The following is a 13,300-nucleotide window of genomic DNA, read 5'->3' as shown; positions in this document are numbered from 1 at the left end:
GACTTCAAGAGGACACCGCAGAAGCAGGGAGCCGGTGAGTATAAAGCTGCTCTCCCCGGGCTCCCCATAACCTAGTTTATGGGACTCAAAGGTCGTTACAGGTTCCCTTTAAAGCCTCTAAATTTAACCACTTAATGATTAGTTCCATTTGGACCTTAAATACTCGTAGCAACCAGGCAGCAAGCATGTGGGGCACTTTTTATTGTTCCACTTGAAGTACTGCCTTGTTTCCCTGAATTTCTGCCACATGGCAGCCTTGGATGGAGTCCCGCGAGGCTCCACAATAGACTCGCTCCAGAGCTGCTGTTTGGGCCTTCAAGAGATTCTCCAGGAAATGAAGATAGATAAGAATCCTGTCCGTGTAATTAAAGTCATAAATGCCTTCAGTCGTCCTTCTAAATGATGATGCTGGTTGTCCTGTCATCAATGTCAGATCCTCTTCTTAGAATGTATCTATGGAGTCCTGCGCGGTTCGGGGCCAGGTGGCTAGTGTTGTACATCGTTGCTGTCCGGCTGGCGAGCAGCTAATCTGCAGATGAACATTGTGTTCAGTCAGCCTGGAGGCCCAGATGGTGGCTGTCTCCTCCTCAGCTGTTCCCCAACCACCTACTGATGAAGCACTTGGGGTCTCGGTGGCCAGCTTGTGCACTGGCGTTCCATTCCTCTCCGAGGAGCTGCCAAAGGGCCGAGCTTGGCACCTTCTCCTCTCTGGTTTGCATTGGATGTGATGGCTCCCCTACTGCTTGGTCTTACATGTTTGAGTTGTAGTAAGTTAGTTGCAGGTATCTGTAAGGAATGCCCTGCTCCCTGTCCATGCCAGCATTTAGTAAAGGAGAGCCTCTCGAATGGGAAGAATATTGGCCCTCTTACAGTTTCCATACTCCACAATGTTTCTACCAGTGTTCTCCATCTGACGCCGCTCATATAGTCTTCTTCATGTTAGTATGCCGTTGAGCCGGACTCTCCTTTCTGTTGGCCCTCTGGAGCTCGGGTGGTACTGACACATGAGCATTCCCCACATGCTAGCAGGGGATTAGCAAGACCTCATACTTCCTAGTCGTCTTCCATGGGGCAACTACTCAAAACTGTCTGCTCTCACTTCATACAAGCCTGATCTGTGGGTGGGTAAAGCCTTCCATAAGAGTAGACGGTTACTATATGGTTGTGGTATATGGTGTGGAGACGTGGCGGGGTCACGGGGGAATTACCAAGGATTCCCATATGAAGAATTACAATGGGGCTGTGTGTTTTCTTTTTAACGCTAGTTTACTTTTAGAGCGCATTCACACAGGCGAGCATGAATTCCTCGGACTGATATGACGCTTGTAAAATTGTGATTCTGGATGCAACCACGATGCGTTTTTTTCCCGCTTAACCCATTAAGGACCAGGCGCTGTGAATATACGGTGCCTGGTCCTGGGCTTGAAACACTGCCAATGGTAAAATTACAGCTGCGCTTTAAGCCTCCTGCTCTGCAATCAATCAGAGACAGGATGAGTTATCAGCTGCCAGCGACTAATGTCACAACAGAGGGTGTCTCCCTGTAACTGGGGCTCCTACGGATGCGGCTCCTATGGACGCCCCAGCTACAGTGGGAAAGTGTCCCAAAAAAATAATGAATGTCCCCCATCGGTCTTACATGACGTCATGGGGGACATGGATAGAAAAAAACATAATTACATATAGAAGTAAGACAAAATGACAGAATAAAGCAACAATACATACATAGGAAAGAGAACAACACGAAGCCAACAAAAACCGTCGCCGTATGCGCCCTGTAAACCAAAACCGTACATACTATATATCCAAATGTCCGAAACAAACAGAGGAACCCGTTCCCGTACTTTGCTTTAGCATAAATATACTAAATAAAAAAAAATAACAATGTTAAAAAAATAATTTTCTTTAGCATTTTACCCCCAATAAGACTAAAAAACGGGGAAAAAGTCTGTGAAAAAGATATTTAAATAATCGCCCTGTGTGTCACGGGAGAAAAACGCCGTAAAAACAATTTTGAGAGCTAAAAGAAACAAAATTGGGCAGTTAAACCGCCACAAGGGTAAAATCCGTAAGAAGTGTCTGGTCCTTAAGGGGTTAAAGAATGCATCATATTTCTGTACAATGGCATATGCTCCCAATAGGTTTCAATGGTAAAAAATACATCAATCTGACATGCAAATCATGGGGCAAACAAGGGCAATGCAGAGATCCCATAGGAAATAATGTGCGATTCATTGCCCCAAAACAGGACATGCAGCGAGTCCAGCGACACATACACAACCTCTTCTGCTCTGAGGGCCACGTTGTCATTGAATGATGAAATCCAAAGCTCTTCTACAACCTTTAGTCCAGACTTTGACCCATATAGTCCTGTGCAGGACCTGCTACGATTTCTACTCCCTATAACACTCTGACCTCAGAGGGTGATAGTCTGCTGAAGTAGTTGATTACAAAGAGCGACTACCTCTATATACTTCACTAGATAGCCACGTATTATGGTGACTACTCTATCTCTATATCACTAGATAGCCACGTATTATGGTGACTACTCTATATCACTAGATAGCCACGTATTATGGTGACTACTCTATCTCTATATCACTAGATAGCCACGTATTATGGTGACTACTCTATCTCTAGATCACTAGATAGCCACGTATTATGGTGACTACTCTATCTCTATATCACTAGATAGCCACGTATTATGGTGACTACTCTATCTCTATATCACTAGATAGCCACGTATTATGGTGACTACTCTATCTCTATATCACTAGATAGCCACGTATTATGGTGACTACTCTACCTCTATATACTTCACTAGATAGCCACGTATTATGGTGACTACTCTATCTCTATATCACTAGATAGCCACGTATTATGGTGACTACTCTATCTCTATATACTTCACTAGATAGCCACGTATTATGGTGACTACTCTATCTCTATATCACTAGATAGCCACGTATTATGGTGACTATCTCTATATCACTAGATAGCCACGTATTATGGTGACTACTCTATCTCTATATCACTAGATAGCCACGTATTATGGTGACTACTCTATCTCTATATCACTAGATAGCCACGTATTATGGTGACTACTCTATCTCTAGACCACTAGATAGCCACGTATTATGGTGACTACTCTATCTCTAGATCACTAGATAGCCACGTATTATGGTGACTACTCTATCTCTAGATCACTAGATAGCCACGTATTATGGTGACTACTCTATCTCTAGATCACTAGATAGCCACGTATTATGGTGACTACTCTATCTCTAGATCACTAGATAGCCACGTATTATGGTGACTACTCTATCTCTATATCACTAGATAGCCACGTATTATGGTGACTACTCTATCTCTATATCACTAGATAGCCACGTATTATGGTGACTACTCTATCTCTGTATCACTAGATAGCCACGTATTATGGTGACTACTCTATCTCTATATCACTAGATAGCCACGTATTATGGTGACTACTCTATCTCTATATCACTAGATAGCCACGTATTATCGTGACCATCTTACTGAACAAACAGCTCCTTGTTTATACAAGATTTGAATTTATTATCAGGTTTCCCATCACATCTGAGCCCCCATACGACAGGATGTGAACCCTCTATACATGTCGGATCTATCATGATCATCAAGTCCTGGATCATAGACTCACCGCTCTATCCAGGCTCCTGATGAACCACAGTTAGGACTGTGGGGAAACGCGTTGAGCTTCTCTTATATACTGATTTCTCGATTGTAATCTCTTTAAAACTGTTTGAGACATCCTCATCTATGGGAGGAATCCCCTTGTGTGTCTTAAACAGCCTGGGATATCATTTCACCTTATCAAACAGATAGCAGTAACCCTGATAGATTGGCAATGTGTCACCTTTTGCACTCTGAAAGGGTAATTGATCACTACCATCATCATATCACCACCAGGGTCGAGATTGCTGGGAAATCTAAAAAGTTCGGCCGTGCATCCAAACCCTCTTTACGCACGGTGAACGAACGTATAAGTCCTAGCATTGTTTCCACTAGCACTTACTGATGACCAAGTCTCCTTCACATATATTAATAAAGTGGAGGCCGCTGTCCAGAAAGGGGATTCATTAATCCCTCGTTTTCTACGTTGTGTATGTATGTCAGCCCAGATATGATTTTTAAGAGTATCCCTAATAAAGAATCTTTTAGGTTTTAGTCTGTTACTGTGAAAGAGATACTTACCGAAGTCTCTATCAGGGATTTATGGATGCAAACTTGAGGGTACCAACTAGAAATAATTGCTCCTAGCTAGGGGTCTTCACAGTTTTCTCATAGTCCGTAATATATGGTTGGACGTCTTCGTAGCCCACTATTTTTAAAGAAATGTATTAGATATTTCTTTTAGTCTAAACGTCTGTACTGTGAGGGGTTACTACTAAAACACGGAGAATATACTCATTAATATCACTGCGTGGCCTGAGGAGTCCAAGGGAGGGGGAATGAGCAGCTCCCCTTATCAGGGGGGGGGGAAATGAGCAGCTCCCCTTATCAGCGGCGGGGGTCCCAAAGCTCTCTTGGACAGCTTTTCCTCTGGGAAAGGAGTGTGTGAGTAACAGAAGCATCTTGTACAATACATTAACCATTTAGATGCTGTTATTTACTAAGGAGGAAGATATATACTAGCTGATATACCCGGCTTCACCCGAGTTACTTTGTTATTGGTGCTTACCTATTGTTCTCATGGAAAATGTTATGAAGTGGTGGTTACTTCAGAGGAACCGAGGAATAAAATATGTATACACATAGAGGAGCGTTAATGTTACGGCACTCTGCCCCCCGAGCGCCAAGTGGGGTGCCCTGATCTTCCCGCACCCCACTGTCCCTGCCTACTTGCCTCGGCCCTGGCTAACCCCAGGCGGACAACTGGACGGCGGTCCCTGCCCTGGCTAGGGACCTGGCGGCTGACAAGAAGCAAGCTACCTAATGGGGGGAACAGAGTGCCGACAGGGGAGGCAGATGGAACCGACCAACAAAACTGACAAGGCTGGAGATGGAGCTCACAGGCAAACTGGCAGGGTGCTGGATAGCAATGAGTGCTGACTGAGCCAGACTAGATTAGAGGCTAACAGAACCAACCAGAACAGATAGAGGAATAGGGAACCAAAGGGAGCTGACCGACAACTAGGGACTGGCTGAGGAACCCGCAGACAGACTGGCTAGGTGCATGCAGAACCAATAACTGGCAGTGAGCTCACTTCACTGCCAGTCTTTTAACCCCAAGGTTCTGCCCAGGGGCGGAGAGTGGGACGAGGCCACTCCACCCACTGCTGTATAAGAAGAACGGAGGAGTGCGGGCGGCACCCTACGGGCGGGCACGCCCACGCCGCCGCCCACAGGCCAACCCAAGCTGCTGGGATGACCTCGACACAGGGCTCCAGGCTGCCGGAGCCGACGCCGGAGCGACGCGCGCCGACCGCGGGACCCCGTGCCGCGCTGTATAGTAACAGTTAGATTCTCCTCAGACTGCATGTACCGATGTCCATCTGCAGAATGTGCCGCGCCCTCCCATTCTCCTCACTATATACCCTTAAAGTTAACACTCATTTTTATGCAAATTTAACCCCAGAGTGGAGATTGCAGCCCGTTCTCATCCTTAAAGGCTCCATCTCTGCAGTCCAAAGCCGCTTCCTTATGTACTTTACAGCCTTTCAGTATATACATAGAAAGGTGAGGTAGATTCTCATTAGTATATACACAGAGAGGTGAGGTAGATTCTCCACAGTATATACACATAGAGGTGAGGTAGATTCTCATCGGTATATACACATAGAGTTGAGGTAGATTCTCCTCAGTATATACACAGAGAGGTGAGGTAGATTCTCCACAGTATATAGACAATAGGTAAGTTAGTTTCTCCGGAGTATATACACATATAGGTGAGGTAGATTCTCCTCAGTATATACACATAGAGGTGAGGTAGGTTCTCCACAGTATATACACACAGAAGTGAGGTAGATTCTCCTCAGTATATACACATAGAGGTAAGGTAGATTCTCCTCAGTATATACACATAGAGGTGAGGAAGATTCTCCTCAGTATATACACATAGAGGTGAGGTAGATTCTCCTCAGTATATACACATAGAGGTGAGGTAGATTCTCCTCAGTATATACACATAGAGGTAAGGTAGATTCTCCTCAGTATATACACATAGAGGTGAGGTAGATTCTCCTCAGTATATACACATAGAGGTGAGGTAGATTCTCCTCAGTATATACACATAGAGGTGAGGTAGATTCTCCTCAGTATATACACATAGAGGTGAGGTAGATTCTCCTCAGTATAAACACACAGAGGTGAGGTAGATTCTCAGTATATACACATAGAGGTGAGGTAGATTCTCCTCAGTATATACACATGGAGGTGAGATAGATTCTTCTCAGTATATACACATAGAGGGGAGGTAGATTCTCCTCAGTATATACACATAGAGGTGAGGTAGATTCTCCTCAGTATATAGACACATAGAGGTGAGGTAGATTCTCCTCAGTATATACACATAGAGGTGAGGTAGATTCTCCTCCGTATATAGACACATAGAGGTGAGGTAGATTCTCCACAGTATATACACACAGAGGCGAGGTAGATTCTCAGTATATACACATAGAGGTGAGGTAGATTCTCCTCAGTATATACACATAGAGGTGAGGTAGATTCTCCTCAGTATATACACAGAGAGGTGAGGTAGTTTCTCCTCAGTATATACACATAGAGGTAAGGTAGATTCTCCACAGTATATACACATAGAGGCGAGGTAGATTCTCCTCAGTATATACACACAGAGGTGAGGTAGATTCTCCACAGTATATACACACAGAGGTGAGGTAGATTCTCCTCAGTATATACACATAGAGGTGAGGTAGATTCTCCTCAGTATATAGACACACAGAGGTGAGGTAGATTCTCCTCAGTATATACACATAGTGGTGAGGTAGATTCTCCTCAGTATATACACATAGTGGTGAGGTAGATTGTCCTCAGTATATACACACAGAGGTGAGGTAGATTCTCCTCCGTATATACACATAGAGGTGATGTAGATTCTCCTCAGTATATACACACAGAGGTGAGGTAGATTCTCCTCAGTATATACACACAGAGGGGAGGTAGATTCTCCTCAGTATATACACAGAGAGGGGAGGTAGATTCTCCTCAGTATATACACACAGGGGTGAGGTAGATTCTCCTCAGTATATACACACAGAGGGGAGGTAGATTCTCCTCAGTATATACACACAGAGGGGAGGTAGATTCTCCTCAGTATATACACACGGAGGTGAGGTAGATTCTCCTCAGTGTATACACACGGAGGGCAGGTAGATTCTCCTCAGTGTATACACACAGAGGTGTGGTAGATTCTCCTCAGTGTATACACACAAAGGTGTGGTAGATTCTCCTCAGTGTATACACACAGGTGTGGTAGATTCTCCTCAGTGTATACACACAGAGGTGTGGTAGATTCTCCTCAGTATATACACACAGAGGTGTGGTAGATTCTCTTCAGTATACACACACACAGGTGTGGTAGATTATTTTCAGTATATACACAGAGAGGTGTGGTAGATTCTCCTCAGTATATACACACAGAGGTGTGGTAGATTCTCCTCAGTATATACACATAGAGGTGTGGTAGATTCTTTTCAGTATATACACAGAGAGGTGTGGTAGATTCTCCTCAGTATATAGACATAGAGGGGAGGTAGATTCTCCTCAGTATATAGATATAGAGGGGACATAGATTTGCCCCAGTATATACACATTGAGGGGAGGTAGATTCTCATTAGTATATACACAGAGAGGTGAGGTAGATTCTCCTCAGTATATACACATTGAGGGGAGGTAGATTCGCCCCAGTATATACACATTGAGGGGAGGTAGATTTGCCCCAGTATATAGACATAAAGGTCAGATAGATTCTCCTCAGTATATAGACATAGAGGTGAGGGAGATTGTCATTAGTATATACACAGAGAGGGGAGGTAGATTCTCCTCAGTATATACACATAGAGGTGAGGTAGATTCTCCTCAGTATATACACACATACAGGTGAGGTAGATTCTCCTCAGTATATACATATAGAGGTGAGGTATATTCTCCTCAGTATATACACATAGAGGTGAGGTAGATTCTCCTCAGTATATACACATAGAGGGGAGGTAGATTCTGCTCAGTATATACCGATAGATTCTTCTCAGTATATAGACATAGAGGTGAGGTAGATTCTCATTAGTATATACACAGAGAGGTGAGGTAGATTCTCCTCAGTATATACATATAGAGGTGAGGTAGATTCTCCTCAGTGTATACAGATAGAGGTCAGGTAGATTCTTCTCAGTATATAGACATAGAGGTGAGGTAGATTCTCCTCAGTATATACACATTGAGGGGAGGTAGATTCGCCCCAGTATATACACATTGAGGGGAGGTAGATTCTCATTAGTATATACACAGAGAGGTGAGGTAGATTCTCCTCAGTATATACACATTGATGGGAGGTAGATTCGCCCCAGTATATACACATTGAGGAGATGTAGATTTGCCCCAGTATATACACACAGAGGTGTGGTAGATTCTCCTCAGTATATAGACATAGAGGGGAGGTAGATTCTCCTCAGTTTATACACACATAGAGGTGAGGTAGATTCTCCTCAGTATACTGTATACACACATAGAGGTGAGGTAGATTCTCCTCAGTATATACATATAGAGGTGAGGTAGATTCTCCTCAGTATATACACATAGAGGTCAGGTAGATTCTTCTCAGTATATAGACATAGAGGGGAGGTAGATTCTCATTAGTATATACACATAGAGGGGAGGTAGATTCTCCTCAGTATATACACATTGAGGGGAGGTAGATTCTTCTCAGTATATACACATAGAGGTGGGGTAGATTCTCCTCAGTATATACACACATACAGGTGAGGTAAATTCTCCTCAGTATATACATATAGAGGTGAGGTAGATTCTCCTCAGTATATAGACATAGTGGTGAGGTAGATTCTCATTAGTATATACACACAGAGGGGAGGTAGATTCTCCTCACTATATACACATAGAGGTCAGGTAGATTCTCCTCAGTATATACACACATAGAGGTGAGGTAGATTCTCCTCAGTATATACATATAGAGGTGAGGTAGATTCTCCTCAGTATATACACATAGAGGTGAGGTAGATTCTCCTCAGTATATACACATAGAGGGGAGGTAGATTCCCCTCAGTGTGTAAACGGAGAGGGGAGGTAGATTCTCCTCAGTATATACACATAGAGGGGTGATAGATTCTCCTCAGTATATACACATAGAGGGGAGGTAGATTCTCCTCAGCATATACACATAGAGGTGAGGTAGATTCTCCACAGTATATGCACATAGAGGGGAGGTAGATTCTCCTCAGTATATACACACAGAGGGGAGGTAGATTCTCCTCAGTATATACACATAGAGGTCAGGTAGATTCTTCTCAGTATATAGACATAGAGGTGAGGTAGATTCTCATTAGTATATACACAGAGAGGTGAAGTAGATTCTCCTCAGTATATACACATTAAGGGGAGGTAGATTCGCCCCAGTATATGCACACAGAGGGGAGGTAGATTCTCCTCAGTATATACACATAGAGGGGAGGTAGATTCTCCTCAGTATATACATATAGAGGTGAGGTAGATTCTCCTCAGTATATACACATAGAGGTGAGGTAGATTCTCTTCAGTATATACCGATAGATTCTTCTCAGTATATAGACATAGAGGTGAGGTAGATTCTCATTAGTATATACACAGAGAGGTGAGGTAGATTCTCAGTATATACATATAGAGGTGAGGTAGATTCTCCTCAGTATATACAGATAGAGGTCAGGTAGATTCTTCTCAGTATATAGACAGAGAGGTGAGGTAGATTCTCCTCAGTATATACACATTGAGGGGAGGTAGATTCGCCCCAGTATATACACATTGAGGGGAGGTAGATTCTCATTAGTATATACACAGAGAGGTGAGGTAGATTCTCCTCAGTATATACACATTGATGAGAGGTAGATTCGCCCCAGTATATACACATTGAGGGGAGGTAGATTTGCCCCAGTATATACACACAGAGGTGTGGTAGATTCTCCTCAGTATATAGACATAGAGGGGAGGTAGATTCTCCTCAGTATATACACATAGAGGTCAGGTAGATTCTTCTCAGTATATAGACATAGAGGTCAGGCAGATTCTCCTCAGTATATAGACATAGAGGTGAGGGAGATTCTCATTAGTATATACGCAGAGAGGGGAGGTAGATTCGCCCCAGTATATACACATAGAGGGGAGGTAGATTGTCCTCAGCATATACACATAGAGGTGAGGTAGATTCTCCTCAGTTTATACACACATAGAGGTGAGGTAGATTCTCCTCAGTATACTGTATAAACACATAGAGGTGAGGTAGATTCTCCTCAGTATATACATATAGAGGTGAGGTAGATTCTCCTCAGTATATACACATAGAGGTCAGGTAGATTCTTCTCAGTATATAGACATAGAGGGGAGGTAGATTCTCATTAGTATATACACATAGAGGGGAGGTAGATTCTCCTCAGTATATACACATTGAGGGGAGGTAGATTCTTCTCAGTATATACACATAGAGGTGGGGTAGATTCTCCTCAGTATATACACACATACAGGTGAGGTAAATTCTCCTCAGTATATACATATAGAGGTGAGGTAGATTCTCCTCAGTATATAGACATAGTGGTGAGGTAGATTCTCATTAGTATATACACACAGAGGGGAGGTAGATTCTCCTCACTATATACACATAGAGGTCAGGTAGATTCTCCTCAGTATATACACACATAGAGGTGAGGTAGATTCTCCTCAGTATATACATATAGAGGTGAGGTAGATTCTCCTCAGTATATACACATAGAGGTGAGGTAGATTCTTCTCAGTATATACACATAGAGGGGAGGTAGATTCTCCTCAGTATATACCGATAGATTCTTCTCAGTATATAGACATAGAGGTGAGGTAGATTCTCATTAGTATATACACAGAGAGGTGAGGTAGATTCTCCTCAGTATATACATATAGAGGTGAGGTAGATTCTCCTCAGTATATACAGATAGAGGTCAGGTAGATTCTTCTCAGTATATAGACATAGAGGTGAGGTAGATTCTCCTCAGTATATACACATTGAGGGGAGGTAGATTCGCCCCAGTATATACACATAGAGGTCAGGTAGATTCTTCTCAGTATATAGACATAGAGGGGAGGTAGATTCTCATTAGTATATACACATAGAGGGGAGGTAGATTCTCCTCAGTATATACACATTGAGGGGAGGTAGATTCTTCTCAGTATATACACATAGAGGTGGGGTAGATTCTCCTCAGTATATACACACATACAGGTGAGGTAAATTCTCCTCAGTATATACATATAGAGGTTAGGTAGATTCTCCTCAGTATATAGACATAGAGGTGAGGTAGATTCTCATTAGTATATACACACAGAGGGGAGGTAGATTCTCCTCACTATATACACATAGAGGTCAGGTAGATTCTTCTCAGTATATAGACATAGAGGTGAGGTAGATTCTCATTAGTATATACACAGAGAGGTGAGGTAGATTCTCCTCAGTATATACACATTAAGGGGAGGTAGATTCGCCCCAGTATATACACATTGAGGGGAGGTAGATTCGCCCCAGTATATACACATAGAGGGGAGGTAGATTGTCCTCAGTGTGTAAACGGAGAGGGGACGTAGATTCTCCTCAGTATATACACACAGAGGGGAGGTAGATTCTCCTCAGTATATACACATAGAGGTGAGGTAGATTCTCCTCAGTATATACACATAGAGGGGAGGTAGATTCCCCTCAGTGATAAACGGAGAGGGGAGGTAGATTCTCCTCAGTATATACACATAGAGGGGTGATAGATTCTCCTCAGTATATACACATAGAGGGGAGGTAGATTCTCCTCAGCATATACACATAGAGGTGAGGTAGATTCTCCACAGTATATGCACATAGAGGGGAGGTAGATTCTCCTCAGTATATACACACAGAGGGGAGGTAGATTCTCCTCAGTATATACACATAGAGGTCAGGTAGATTCTTCTCAGTATATAGACATAGAGGTGAGGTAGATTCTCATTAGTATATACACAGAGAGGTGAGGTAGATTCTCCTCAGTATATACACATTAAGGGGAGGTAGATTCGCCCCAGTATATACACATAGAGGGGAGGTAGATTGTCCTCAGTGTGTAAACGGAGAGGGGAGGTAGATTCTCCTCAGTATATACACAGAGAGGGAGGTAGATTCTCCTCAGTATATACACATAGAGATGAGGTAGATTCTCCTCAGTATATACACATAGAGGGGAGGTAGATTCTCCTCAGTATATACACAGAGAGGTGAGGTAGATTCTCCTCAGTATATACACATTAAGGGGAGGTAGATTCGCCCCAGTATATACACATAGAGGGGAGGTAGATTGTCCTCAGTGTGTAAACGGAGAGGGGAGGTAGATTCTCCTCAGTATATACACACAGAGGGGAGGTAGATTCTCCTCAGTATATACACATAGAGATGAGGTAGATTCTCCTCAGTATATACACATAGAGGGGAGGTAGATTCTCCTCAGTATATACACAGAGAGGTGAGGTAGATTCTCCTCAGTATATACACATTAAGGGGAGGTAGATTCGCCCCAGTATATACACATAGAGGGGAGGTAGATTGTCCTCAGTGTGTAAACGGAGAGGGGAGGTAAATTCTCCTCAGTATATACACACAGAGGGGAGGTAGATTCTCCTCAGTATATACACATAGAGGTGAGGTAGATTCTCCTCAGTATATACACATAGAGGGGAGGTAGATTCTCCTCAGTATATACACAGAGAGGTGAGGTAGATTCTCCTCAGTATATACACATTAAGGGGAGGTAGATTCGCCCCAGTATATACACATAGAGGGGAGGTAGATTCTCCTCAGTATATATACATAGAGGTGAGATAGATTCTCCTCAGTATATACACATAGAGGTGAGGTAGATTCTCCACAGTATATGCACACAGAGGGGAGGTAGATTCTCCTCAGTATATACACACAGAGGGGAGGTAGATTCTCCTCAGTATATACACATAGAGGTGAGGTAGATTCTCCTCAGTATATACACATAGAGGGGAGGTAGATTCTCCTCAGTATATACACAGAGAGGTGAGGTAGATTCTCCTCAGTATATACACA

Source organism: Eleutherodactylus coqui, chromosome 13, assembly GCF_035609145.1.
Source record: "Eleutherodactylus coqui strain aEleCoq1 chromosome 13, aEleCoq1.hap1, whole genome shotgun sequence".
NCBI lineage: Eukaryota > Metazoa > Chordata > Amphibia > Anura > Eleutherodactylidae > Eleutherodactylus > Eleutherodactylus coqui.
The sequence above is the reverse complement of the archived record's forward strand: the minus strand, read 5'-3'. Positions refer to the sequence as shown.